This window comes from Cydia amplana, chromosome 13 (genome assembly GCF_948474715.1).
Source record: "Cydia amplana chromosome 13, ilCydAmpl1.1, whole genome shotgun sequence".
Classification (NCBI taxonomy): domain Eukaryota; kingdom Metazoa; phylum Arthropoda; class Insecta; order Lepidoptera; family Tortricidae; genus Cydia; species Cydia amplana.
This window is the reverse complement of record NC_086081.1, coordinates 17,383,653-17,397,263: the sequence shown is the minus strand read 5'-3', so window position 1 is coordinate 17,397,263 and position 13,611 is coordinate 17,383,653. Positions and strand designations below refer to the sequence as shown.

At 36.9% G+C, this 13,611-nt stretch overlaps 1 protein-coding gene across 1 annotated transcript in view; it reads left to right on the top strand.

Moving 5' to 3' along the window:
* LOC134653602 (echinoderm microtubule-associated protein-like 2) overlaps window positions 1-13,611 on the top strand; it is a 117,686-nt gene that overhangs the window by 1,803 nt on the left and 102,272 nt on the right. The window lies entirely within an intron of this gene.

Below are 13,611 nucleotides of genomic sequence, written 5' to 3'. Positions count from 1 at the left end.
TCCTTATGTCATTATGCAGCCGTGCGATGGCCAAGTCATTATACGTATTACAAATTAAAGATATCTTATTGATACGGTTTTAACACCGATTAAAATAACCGACTTGGTTTCACATAACATCTCAAAACTTTTTTGTAGTAAAAGCGTTGCCAGACTTGCACCTTTTTACATGTAATGTTTTTGATGAGATTATTATTGTTTCCTATAAGTGCCTAATTTAAAATTACATAAATTCTCAGAGCAAGTTCCGCAAACAAGTACTCTGAAACAACTTTCATACCGTTTAGACGCTATAACATGAGCAACGCACGAGAGACTATAAACTCGTATCTATGCATCTTGATTATTCTTGATTACCGAGTAGGTACTTACCTAATTAATTATCTATTACCGCCCTTCACTTTTTGAGCGACATGAGAAGAGGTTCCACTGTTATTGTATGGGTATGTAGTCTATCATGTCCGAATTATGAAACGTGAGCATTTCCATTGAGAATTTCCATCAAAGAATATAATACTCACTAATTTCCATACTCTCGACCCTCGGGTAAAAAGTTTGAAGACCTGTCGTAAAATAGATTTGGCAACTGTCAAAGGTTTGCATATATAGATACTAGATATAGTCCTTTGTTTAGTTTTGCTCTATGAGCATTTGATATTTACGGCTTAGTTGTATTTTATAATTATTGATGTGTTTTTTTTGCTGTATGTAAATTCCATATTGACGTGTAAAAGTGCCCTTGTGGCCTATTTGCTGAATAAATGTTGATATTTGATATTTGATATCCAGGCCATAAATTCCAAGAAAAACAAGATTTTTGGCTTATTTTTAGGGATTGACAAGAAAACCTATGCTTGCTTTATAGGACCATTTGTAAACTACTAAAAACATTTTAGTTTTACTTGCCTTTCTATCTACTTACTAACTATTAGTATTACTAGTACTAGGCTGTAGCAGGTATTCCAGGTACAACTGGAGTAGAACCTGCCACCATACCTGTTTGGGGTCAACCACCTGCCGTACACGTATAGCTAGAATTATACATCCTGCTTACATAATAATGAGTGAGTAGGTATGAGCGAACCGTTGCAATTCTTCTCAATCCTTATGTTTTTGAGAAAATAATCTTATCTTCCTACTTCCTTGGGTCAACTCCCAAATCAAAAGTAGCGGATCAGACTACGCGTTAAAAGTTAAAAGTACCTACTTACCTATATATATATATATATATATAATATATATATATATGTATATATATATATATATATATATATATATATATATATATATATATGTATATTATATATATATATATATCTATCTACCATTCTCTGATAGCTGAACCAAGTCGGTTATTTTAATCAGTGCCAGGGGGAGTTAAAACCGTATCAATAAGATATCTTTAATTTGTAATACGTATAATGACTTGGCCATCGCTCGGCTGCATAATGACATAAGGATCATCGACACCTATTAAAAATAATTCTAATTGAACATAACGCTAGCGCTAATTGCAGTTTGAGCATTACACATATTTACGAGTACGGTACGAGTAAAGCATGTGCGATTGCCAAGTCATACTACAAGTTCAGATTTAATGTTTTTGAGATTGTATCTTAAGCATGTTAAGCCCTATATGTCACTGAAAATTCAGGGTTCTAGCTTCAGCCAGCACAAAATTACAGGACGTCGAAAATGGCCTGAATCGCTTCGAGAAAAGGATGGTACGGCCGTGCCTCTTTGTTTTGCTCGACTTGGCGGGGGCACTGCCATGCCCCCAGATATGGGTTCAGACTCTGGCTCGTACGTATTATTTGATAGGTACTTTACTATTGCTTTTCAGTAAAGGAGTACATTGTGAGCAAACCTTTTCCATCTGCAAACGGATTCAAACTGAAGTCACTTCGATGTTATCGATAGTCGATACGCATCTCGTTCCTCAATACCTAGATGTCATGTCAAACAGAATAAATAAACAGCTCGTAACTCGTAACGCAATAAGAAATCTCTAATAAGCATAATATCGGCTGAGTGGTTTTCTCGTGATGAATGCAATTCAGCAAAGCATTGTATTAACATGCAAATGTTCGTGAGAAGTGCACCGTGCACAGTGCAGTGGGGTTGGTGACCGGTCACCGCTTGTCATTGTGTTGACGATGTACACTTGTTTCGTTGAACTGCAGTTTGTAGTTATTGTCATTATGAAATAACAATGACGAACATGCACGCATGATGTAAAAAGTATTGTTTTGGCAGAAAATGATGGACCTAGTATAAAGTAGCTTCTAATCAATTAGTATTATAAGTAAAATGTAAGTCTGTGGTAAATTCAAAAACAGTAGTTTTTTGGAAAACCTTCTTGATCCAAAACCCGTATAGGTTTACTGCCTGTAATACTTCCTTTTACAAAATTCATTGATTTAATTTTATCTAATCTGTTTTTTTTAATTACTAGTAGACAAAGAATTCGCACAGAAGGTTAGAGTATACACTTTTGCCATAAATAACACTTAGGTAAGCTAAGCCCAGACCCTGTTCACTGTTCACACGATGATAACAGAACTACAAGCCCTAAGATAAGCGATAAGAATTACGTCAGTACAGTACTTCCTAGGACATGAATAGTTATTATCAATATGTCAGGCAAGGTGATCGGATATCGGATTGCGAGCCAAGATAAATGTTGCGCCGAATGCTGTTGCAATTATTGATGCATTTCTGAAGTGAAAACTTCTTTAGCGGCGCTGTGCACTTTTTTGTGATGGGGAAAATTTTTTAAACTCGTAACAGGTGTCACGTGACCGTAAGACGTAAGATGGACACGTGACCTGATCGAAAAACTGTTACTTCAATGTCATTGAGTTTTTCTTTATTGTTTGTTACTAACAACTATGAAGTCTGTTCTTCGAAATAAAGATATTTTTTTTTATTGATTTAAATGCCATCTAGTGAGTTTCGCTCTAACTGGTATTAATATAACTTGAGTACTAACAGTGATGTGCTTAGGGGTTTCAAGTAATGCGACCAAATAACGCTAGATGGCGTTAACCTCAATTATACAATAGTGCTGCAGACATTTTGCAATAGTGATTGAGTTTTCACTTCTGCCGGCACTCCCTGAGTGCAACCCGTTGTTTTTTATCAGTACACCTTATAAAACAAAGTCCCCCGCCGCGTCTGTCTGTTTGCGTGTTTCTGTGTTCGCGAATTTCGCGATAAACTCAAAAACGACTGAATGGATTTTCATGCGGTTTTCACATATCGCTAGAGTGATTCTTGAGGAAGGTTTTTGTATAATTTGTTAACCCGTGCGAAGCCGGGGCGGGTCGCAAGTTGTTAAGTAAAATTCATGGCTAAAAATGCCGGGGCAAGTTCATATTTATTTTCATGTTCATGTTAAGAAGAAGAACTGAACGAACCACTTTTCGATAAAAAAAATCATAATAATTATAAAAAACCGGCTAAGTGCGAGTCGGACTCGCGCACGGAGGGTTCCGCATCATCAACAAAAAATAGAGTAAAAAAATCGTGTTTGTTGTATGGGAGCCCCCCTTAAATATTTATTTTATTTTATTTTTAGTATTTGTTATAGCGAATATAGCGGAAACAGAGATACATCATTTGTGATAATTTCAACTGTCTAGCTATCGCGGTTCATGAGATACAGCCTGGTGACAGACGGACGGACGGACGGACGGACAGAGAAGTCTTAGTAATAGGGTCACGTTTTTTACCCTTTGGGTACGGAACCCTAAAAAATAATGAGGGTGGTAGCAGATTACCGATTAGGTAAGTAATATACAATCAAAGAATTTGTTATCTATGACTTCTGCATGAAATCCGAGATGCAACCGGAATCGATCCAATTGCACGGTTATGTAAATTATTAGTTTTATTACGTTTGTATTGTGACTGTGCCATGTCAACCACTCTCGGTTGCTTTCATTATGATTCCATTAATTATGTAATGATTGATTGCGCGAAAGTGTGACTGATGGTCTATTCGTACTTCGTAGGCAATGATTTATAACACAAGATAGGTTATAGGCGTTCCAAAATTGAAGGGCTTACCTTGTGACAAATTGGACAAGTTACCTTTAGACGCGGCTGGACAAGCGAGAAATGTGGACGTGCTAACGAGCTCCCGCACACCGAAAGAGAAAGAGACGACCTTATATTTAACAACGAGTGTGACAAAGACGGATGGAATGAGAAAATTAATCCAAAATAACAGATTTCTTCGTAGGCACAGAAATAAATATGGAAGCATTTTTGTGTTCCTCAAGTATGAGTATAACCTATCTATGGTTATATAATATCATTGTTCGTAGGTAGATTACGAGGGGCATGGCTTCATCTGGATAAGCTAAAGGAAAGCGTTGTTGTGTATAATATGTTCCCGTGAATGCAATTTAGGTACAGTCGACGTAAAAGATATGTTTACATTTACATACCTTATTACAAAGTGTAATCAACAGTACTTTGATTTTTTTCCTTTTTATTATGCTCAGTTGTTCGTATTCTGGCAAATAAACATTTCTATTTCTATTTGCTATGTCGTTTTTTGCCAAAGTCAGACCAAGCTAACTCGTCAGCTCGTCACAGACTTGGCAATGACAAAGTGTGGAAGTGTCAGCAAAAACTAAAAATGTCTATTAAAATTTGACGTTTCATGTGCACTTTCACATTAAACTGGGGAAAGCGATAATTGCATTCGACGTGAAAAAATTTTAAAGTACATACCTATATCATGTTCAAATGTTTACCCTATTTGACATGTAACTAACAAATAAAATTTCATAACTAAGTATGTATTAAAATAAATAAATTACTAAACCAACCAACGCTGTTCTCGCTCACACAGCCAAGGGAGATAGTAACGAATTCTCTCATAGTTTCTCCTACTGCTACTTGTGGCAATGGCAAGTACTTAATACTACAGAAGTGCCGGTTCGACTCCCGCGGGGTACTTTCATCTGTCACATCAACATACAATCGTGCCGCGTGAGGCCACGAGAACGGCCATTGGGAAATATGGTAATTTATAATCCAGATGACATTAGGGCGTGTGGGATTGGTTTAAATAGATTTGTAATTGTGTTGTTGATATTATTTATCTCCGTCATTGTGTGTTATCAGATAATTAAATAAGAAAGACCGCTAATCCCTAACGCCGCGAAAACCGTCATATTTGTAGATGGCGATACGAGTAAATGTAATTTTTAGTTTTCTGTGTATAACAACTAGCTAACACATTATTGCTATTCATAACATCTGAATGGAGAATAGGACGTGCCACATGCCATGGGTGAAAAAATTGAATATCTCGACAAGTCAAACCTCAGACTTTCAAAAACAATTAGAAATTCTTATAAACGATCTTTAGTATCCGCCATTTAAATAACCATACCGCTGATGGTATAGCCGCAACCACCGTGTTTCCCTCGCATCTCGGTTAGAAACCGGGCAAAGACTGTGTTTATATGTAATAGCAAGTAACTGTAGGTGGTAGAAAATATGTAATCTCTAAGAAATCGTATCTACGACAGCTGAAGTAATTAAAAACTTCAGAAGATTGACGTAAAAAGCTACTCGGCTCCGGCTCCGGATCCGGTTCCGGATTCGGATCTGGTAAAACATCTTATGTAAATTCAATGTTGACGTGTAAAAGTGCCCTTGTGGCCTATTTGCTGAATAAATGTTGAAGGTTTTAAACTCCGGATCCGGCTCCGGTAAAGCCGCCTCCGTAACGTCCCTGCCCTAGTAGCACACGGTCGCATTTTTATCGTTTATCACCATGCCTGTCAAGTTCTAACAAGTATGTAAGTGCGAAAGTGACGGGCATAGTGATAGTCGATAAAAATGGAACCGTGCTGAGCCCGCTGGTCTCTAGATTGCTCAAAGGCATGCAGGCGGGCTTGATAAGATGGACACTGGACCTTTTCCCATCGCCCGTAGTCTGCATTCTGTAATATTACGAGTAAGCCATCATAATACCGCCCTAGATAACCTCCCCGCTCTCATTCACCTATTAGGTATTATTCATTCGTTCATTCGCTCATTGTCGTTCGACAGGCGTCCCATGTGTAAGGCCCAGCCCTAGTAGCACGGTCGCATTTTTATCGTTTATCACCATACCTGTCACGTTCTAACAAGTATGTAAGTGCGAAAGTGACGGGCATAGTGATAGTCGATAAAAATGGATCCGTGCTGAGCCCGCTGGTCTCCTATTTTATGCTGTACGCGGCGTCTGGCGTCAGCGTCAACGTTTTTGAACAAAAAAGACGCTGACGTCGACGTCTAAAACAGACCACAACAGTACATCTCTATAATAGTATAGTAAGCATCGTGACGCAGACGCTGTAAGCGGCCGATGGCGTTTATAGGAGACCAGGGCCTTATTGTGATCGGCTTCATCGATTATCGTCTGACGTATGATATGACTTGTTTAGAAATCTGACCTACTTGTTGATCTGGCTCGTAAATACTTTTAAGGTAACAAAGTGTAGGTTAGGTATCGTTAGCGTTAGCTTCTATCGATACCGATACGACTTTATTGTAAACGTTTATGACTTTTAGGAGTATGGCCAATAATGATAGGTTATGTTTAGGTACTACCTACTACTACTAGGTAGTAGGTACGGTCAAGAAATTGAAGTGTCGGATTAAATACTCGTTCCCTCAGTTCCCTGTCGGTCACTGGACCATTGGTGGCACTACGTTAGCGGCTCTCATATTGATTACTATGACGGTACAAATTGGCATAGAAATCAAATTCTTTGACTGTACCTACTAGGGTTTGCTCCCGGGAAATACCGGTACCGAAAGTACCGGGAATTCCCGGGATTTAGAGTCAAGCAAAGAACCGGGATTTCAAAATTAAAATCCCGGTACTCCCGGGATTTTTGGGACTAAAATTTCCGGTACAATATTTGACTGCTTTCTGTTACTTAGCATTAAATATCGTGTTTTATAAAGAAAATAAATATATTTTATCAATCTAAGGCTGATGGTAATACTTTTACGGCTGATCACTACATTAAAATAAATTAAAAAAAAAGTCAATGGGTTTGACAATGCCGACAATATAAAATTGCCTAATTTGATACTTTAAGGGCATAAATGTTTGTACGATAAATAATTTTATACGAACAATTCGTTATTTCATATTTGTATACTAACTAGAAGCAGAAATAGAGACAATTATGTAATTAATAAAATACTACTTTTAATTCAAATTCAAACACGGTATAAGAAATATTTTATAATTTAATAAAACTAAAACTAGTGCCCGCGCCAATTACTAGAATTTGTTGCCAAGCGGACCCCAGGCTAGTGATGGGCAGGACATCAATTTAAAATGAGTTTGTATGAGTACCTCTTTTTCAAAAATGAGGTGTTACAATGTCTTACTTCAAATGAGGTGAGGTACTGGCATATTTGCATATTTTCAGCATCGGCATCGGCTATTTTCTCCGATAAGTTCAGAGCTTATCGGAGTTATCGGCAACAAAAACTAGTTAAACCGAATTTTTAGTCAAACACAACTTGTCAGTCAGTAAGAACCAGGAAAGTTATATTCATCCCATTCATTTGGGTGCTAGTACTAGAAAAGATAGAGTTATAGACAGTATGATATATATGATTCTCTGTATTTGGTATGAGACAGTCCTGGGCCAAACCATATAATATAATTATACTCCTATTATCCTTTACACATAAATATTTAATTTGAATGCAATTCTCGAGGTGAAGAAAAAGAAAGACAGATCAATTTAAGAACTAAGAATCAAACCAAGGACCTAGTGACCCACATCCTACATAGAAACTTTGATGCTTTTATGAAACTTGTTCTAATTTAGCTGTTTTATGGATTGTTCAATGCAATTTCAATCCTTGCTACTTGATATTATTTACAGTTTAATAAAAATATATTTCAATAAGAATAGTAGCCTTAAAACTGCACGACTGTTTTTTAGCAAAGTAAGGAGAACAAATTCCATATTTTCTTCTAATTAGATATCATTATAGATAAAAATAACTAACTTACCACTTCAGATCATTTAACAGTAATGTGATAGTAAATAAAAGCACATTAACATTCGCGCCGCCGGTAACGCAGGCGGCAATATTTTTCACTACATTTTCGCATGCAAAAGACACCAAGGTAAGGTAGAGCCACGAGTCACAGGTATATTTTAATCGTGTAAACAATGTCCCTGTTTAGATATTTCTGTATATATATTATTATTATCACTATAATAGTCGATTTAGACTCTCGCGCGAGCCACGAGACGAGCCGCGAGCCGAGCCACGAGACGAGAGTGTAAGCGGTGGGCTCGCGGCTCGTCTCGTGGCTCGCAAGCTCGTCGAGCTAATATAATTTAAACACTAACGACACGGCATAAGGTTTATAACCGAATGACAAGCCGAACGCGAGTGTAAACGGTGGACTCGCGCCTCCTGACGCGGCTCGCGGCTCGTCTCGTGGCTCGCGCGAGAGTCTAAACCGAGTGTAAGACAAAACTAAACGGAGAACTTGTTGTTGTTGCAAACTTGTCCCGTCACTGTCACTACTGTCAGTGTCAGCTGCCTATGAATTGCGTTTCATTTCGCACTATTTCTTGCGAATTCAGTCTTACTTTTATCATGGTGATTGTTGAGATTATCAAGTGAAGAAATAGAATAACAGGAAATTTGCATTCCATAGACAATTACTATGAAACAGTCTATGAAAATTGATATTTATGTGTCCGCACCTGCTGATTCGATCGGAGAATTTCATCAGATTGGCGAAAAATTGTCTTGTCTGGATACCACTTATTTCAACGTTGTTTACGAAGAACGGTAACAAAAAGTAATACAAATTCAAATCATTACGTAAAGTACATGTTTATTACACTTAGTAAATTATACTTACTATTTAATTACTACACTAACGTAAATTGACACATGTTGTGTAAACCACCGACCGTATTCACCGTATTATATTGCAATAATTTAAATAATATTTTCTTCAGTAATCCTTTACTGTTTCTAAGCATGCTTCGTAAATGCTCACGTCACATGCATGCTCAGTCAGAGGCGAACCACGTTCGACGTCTTGCCGCCCTGTCACACTTACGTACGAATTTACAAGTGCGACAGAGAAGCAACATGTCGAACTTCGTTCTGATGACTTAGATTTCCCGCGCCATTCGGCCATTTTGACAAGTGAGTTAGGATCAAAAAGGCGTAAGATGTATGAAAGCGTGCAGCACTTATGAGCACTTACGATTGTTGTCTTTCGTGTTTAATTTTTAACGTATTTTCGGTGGTGAAGCGGCGATATTGAAGTGTCTGTCTCACTCCCTCTTTTGGTATTTCTAATTCATTGTTTCATTTTAAAAGGATTTTTGAAGAATTTGAAGTGTTCATGTCAATGTCACAGTGACGCGGTGAATGGTACAAACTCAACGCATTTCTCGGTGGACCTTTTGCCATTGCAATAAGGTTTGTAGTTCGGCAGTTGACAGTGTGGACGGTTACTCGTTTCTTAATTGAGTGTCAGTGAGCCGGCGAGCACCTAGCGGCTCGCGCCTCGTGCGAGAGTTGGTTGTGAGGGGCGTGTAAGCTATGAGGCCCGCGAGGCCCGCGAGTGAATTTGAAAGGATGAGAGTTTTTTGAAATTTGAAGTGTGTGAATGATTTGTGTATGTGATGCGCGCGAGTAAATGAATAAAATGAATGGAGGAGTGAAGTAAGACATTTTTGCGGTGTGAAGTACTGCGACAATTTAACATAATGAGCGGTACAAAAGAGGTGCCTCGCGAGTGAGCGACTCAACACTACCCCAGGCTCCCATGAGCCGTGGCAAAAATGCCGGGATAACGCGAGGAAGATGACGATGAATGATATTTTATAATTTTTAAATAAATTAATAATTCTGGCTGAATAATTTCTTGATTTGTCGTATTGATAGTTCTGTTATTATTATGTTCGAAGGTCCACAGCCCATTTTGAACGCATGCGAAAATTATCATTTTCTTTAACCTTTTTCACAAAACGTCTTACATATTTAAAAAAAATGATGATATTACTGAGCCACAATTCAGTTTTTGCCAATCAACAAAGATAGTAAAAATATCATGTAGTTTAGGAAAACAAAACAAATTACCTATATTAATGATTGTGTGACTTAAAGACACATATTATGGTACAAAAGAAGTGTATACCTTCACTGTGCTACTTTTTTATTGTTTTAAGAAAGATTCGTGGTCGTTTTACGCTTTTTTTTACTGAAAATTTATGTGAAAACTGAATTTTGAAGGCAGTCCCGAAAGTACCGAAAATACCGGGAAATCCCGGTTCCATTTTTGCCCGGTACCGAAAATCCCGGTTCTTTTAAACAGTACCGGTTCTGCAATCCCTAGTACCTACCTAACAGCCATACTATTTTTAAGAAACATTTGTCGCATATTATTTTTAAATTTTTGATGTAAGTGTAATTAATTATGTAAGTAGATAACTAAAATTAAAAACTGCTATTGAGTCATTTAAAACGTGTGTGATTTTTTTTTCTATTCAGGTCGATTTGCTCAATCTCTTTATAAATATATCAATGTATAAGTAATGAATTATTTTTGACAATATTTTAATCCTTGCGTTTTTAATCGAAACCTTAATTCATGATGACTTGAAAAAGATAGATGTTTCAAAAGTCTTATTATGACAACCGCGTTGGCGTAGTACCTAATATGTAGCGATGTTTGACATGACACACACACAATACATACATAATGTACTTTTACATAACAATTAATCTGACCCAGATATCTACACTACACATGACCTCGCCAAGGTGACGCACAAATCAATTAGCTCTTATCTGATGCCTAGAATATAAGTTAATTAATGACAGCTGTTTATACATATAGAGTGATAGTGGATGGTAAATTGTCGATCGATGCTTCGATTGCCATAATTAATCCATATCGATAGTTGATACCCATTGCTCTATCCGAAAAAACCCACGCCTACGTATTATAAACATCTTCCCGCTAACATCCGAAACGAAACGTGTTATGTGATTACACGTTGCGTTCAAACGACGACTGAGAAACTTTATGATCAGCCACTATACTCTCTTAGTTAATGTATAATTACATTAGGTATGATAAGTCTATGGATAACAAAAGCAGGATGTCTTGAAAGACTAAGATGTGGGCCTCAAAATGACGCAATATAGATCCTAAAAACAAACTAAGATAACTTACAGATGAGAGCTTTAAATTAAAACCCAAAAACTACGAAGACAAGGCCACCCGGAATCCTAAACTTAACATCCTAAAATAGCCTTTATATTATCGTCTTAGGGTACACTATGAATCGTATAGTGATGATGATGCAATTATCATTGTTTGTGTGATCTAAAAACTAGGCGCCATCATTGTTGTTGTTTTTTTAAATTCCCGGTGGCTCAATGCACTGCTCCTACATGCGGCCTACACTGGTACTATGGCGCTAGGGTTGGCACTTGGCAGTAGTAGTGACATTTTATTAAGAATGTTGTTTCGCTGTTATGTCATATGTCTTAGAATTCTTAGATCAATAGCAAATATAGCAATCATTGCCATTATCTGCACTGCACTATAAAGTAAAACGTAGTTGACTTAAAAATGGAGATTTAGTTTTTTATTGGCAGCTACCTACAGTCATCAACACATCATCAAACAGATGGTGACACATTTATACACAGTGAACACATTTATATGGCAACAAAGGTGTGTTACGATCAGAGATCGGACAAATTTGCGACATTGCTCGCAATAATGTGGACATGACTCCAAAATTGATTAAATCATTAATCATTTAATTAATTTCTTACCTGAGATTTAATTTTGTTCCCTTGAAAACATACTGATTATTTTTTTAAATAAATTTACATTATAAGAACTCTTTGTGTTATTTATTGATTTAGCTATGTATTTTGCATTTGCATAGCAATCTAAACGTAATAGTTTTCCCGTAATGTTGCCACTTTTCAATATATATTTAAGTGACCATGTGATCGTCGTGTTATGAGAATGACCTACATGTACATAAATAACTTGTAAGTGTCAACCCTATCGAACCGTCACCCATGTATCTTGTAAACGCCTACATGTGACGCAACCTGTGTAACATGCGCCGTCAGTCACCCAACTTAAACAGAGCCTTCTTTGTACTATTCATACTATTAGTTCGTACAGATGTAGCGCATAATTATTTTCCTGCGTATTTTTTTTTCACGTACGAACGTGTCAGTCAGTCTCGGTACAAAAAGTACTGACATTGACTGAACCAGCATGACAAATTCTTATCCGTTTCCTAGAAAATACGATGGAAAATAGTTATGAACTAAATATGTACCTACTAGTACATCTGTAGGTACTTAGCGAAACTATTATTTTAAGTACGGAACAATAAGCGACAGGTCGTCCCAATTAGGGATTGCAGAACCGGTACTGTTTAAAAGAACCGGGATTTTCGGTACCAGGCAAAAATGGAACCGGGATTTCCCGGTATTTTCGGTACTTTCGGGACTGTCTCTGCATACTATACTACTAAATAATATAATTTGCAGTGCTCGGAATAGGTAGTGCCTATTTACCTAAACTTCAGATGAGGACCTAACTAAGAGTGGTTACAACCACCAAAAAATATTATTTATTAATATTGTTCGCGGGATTTCCCGGGATTCATAAGAGTACCTAATCGACATATAATCAGACTCGGCGTCAAATTATTAGTAAAATTCAATAGTTTAATTCAGAAAAATGCGTGTCGTGACATATAACGTACTGTGTAGAAAATCGATCAAAAATGTAATGTGTATGTGTGTAACGAGGTAATTGAAATAAAAACTGGTTATCATATGTTTCAAACATTTAATGTATACAAATTTGTACTAAATAAACAAATCAACGTAACCATTCAAACTATCGGCATTAAACAATTGCATTTAGTTAATAATTTGACCCCGAGTCTGAGTATATGTCGATTAGGTACTCTTATGAATCCCGGGAAATCCCGCGAACAATAATAATAAATAATATTTTTTGGTGGTTGTAACCACTCTTAGTTAGGTCCTCCTCTGAAGTTTAGGTAAATAGGCACTACCTATTCCGAGCACTGATAATTTGGTTTAATCCTAAAACTACATGTGATATTTTTACTAGGTATCTTTGTTGATCGGCAAAAACTGAATTGGGGCTCAGTAACATCATTTATTTTTTTGTTTCGTGCAAAAGGATAAAAAAAAAAAAATTTTTCGCATGCGTTCAAAACTCAAAATGGGCTGTGGACCTTCGCTGGATTCGTCAATCTATGCGTCCAAAGTTAAAACGGCCGTTTTTGTTTTGAATTCATAGATCGACGAATCCAGCAACATAAAAACTAGTTTGATGTATTCAAAAGGTATTTAAATACAAAATACAGTACGTGGCGGCCCCCTTTTTTTAAAGATCTTTGGTTAAATTTGAATAATCACGATTATTTAGCAGTGGCGCTAGTGTGCACGTTGATGGGCTCTTAATTCATTTAAAATATCATTATGATATAAGAGTTTCTTATATCGTGTTTGAATTTGAAT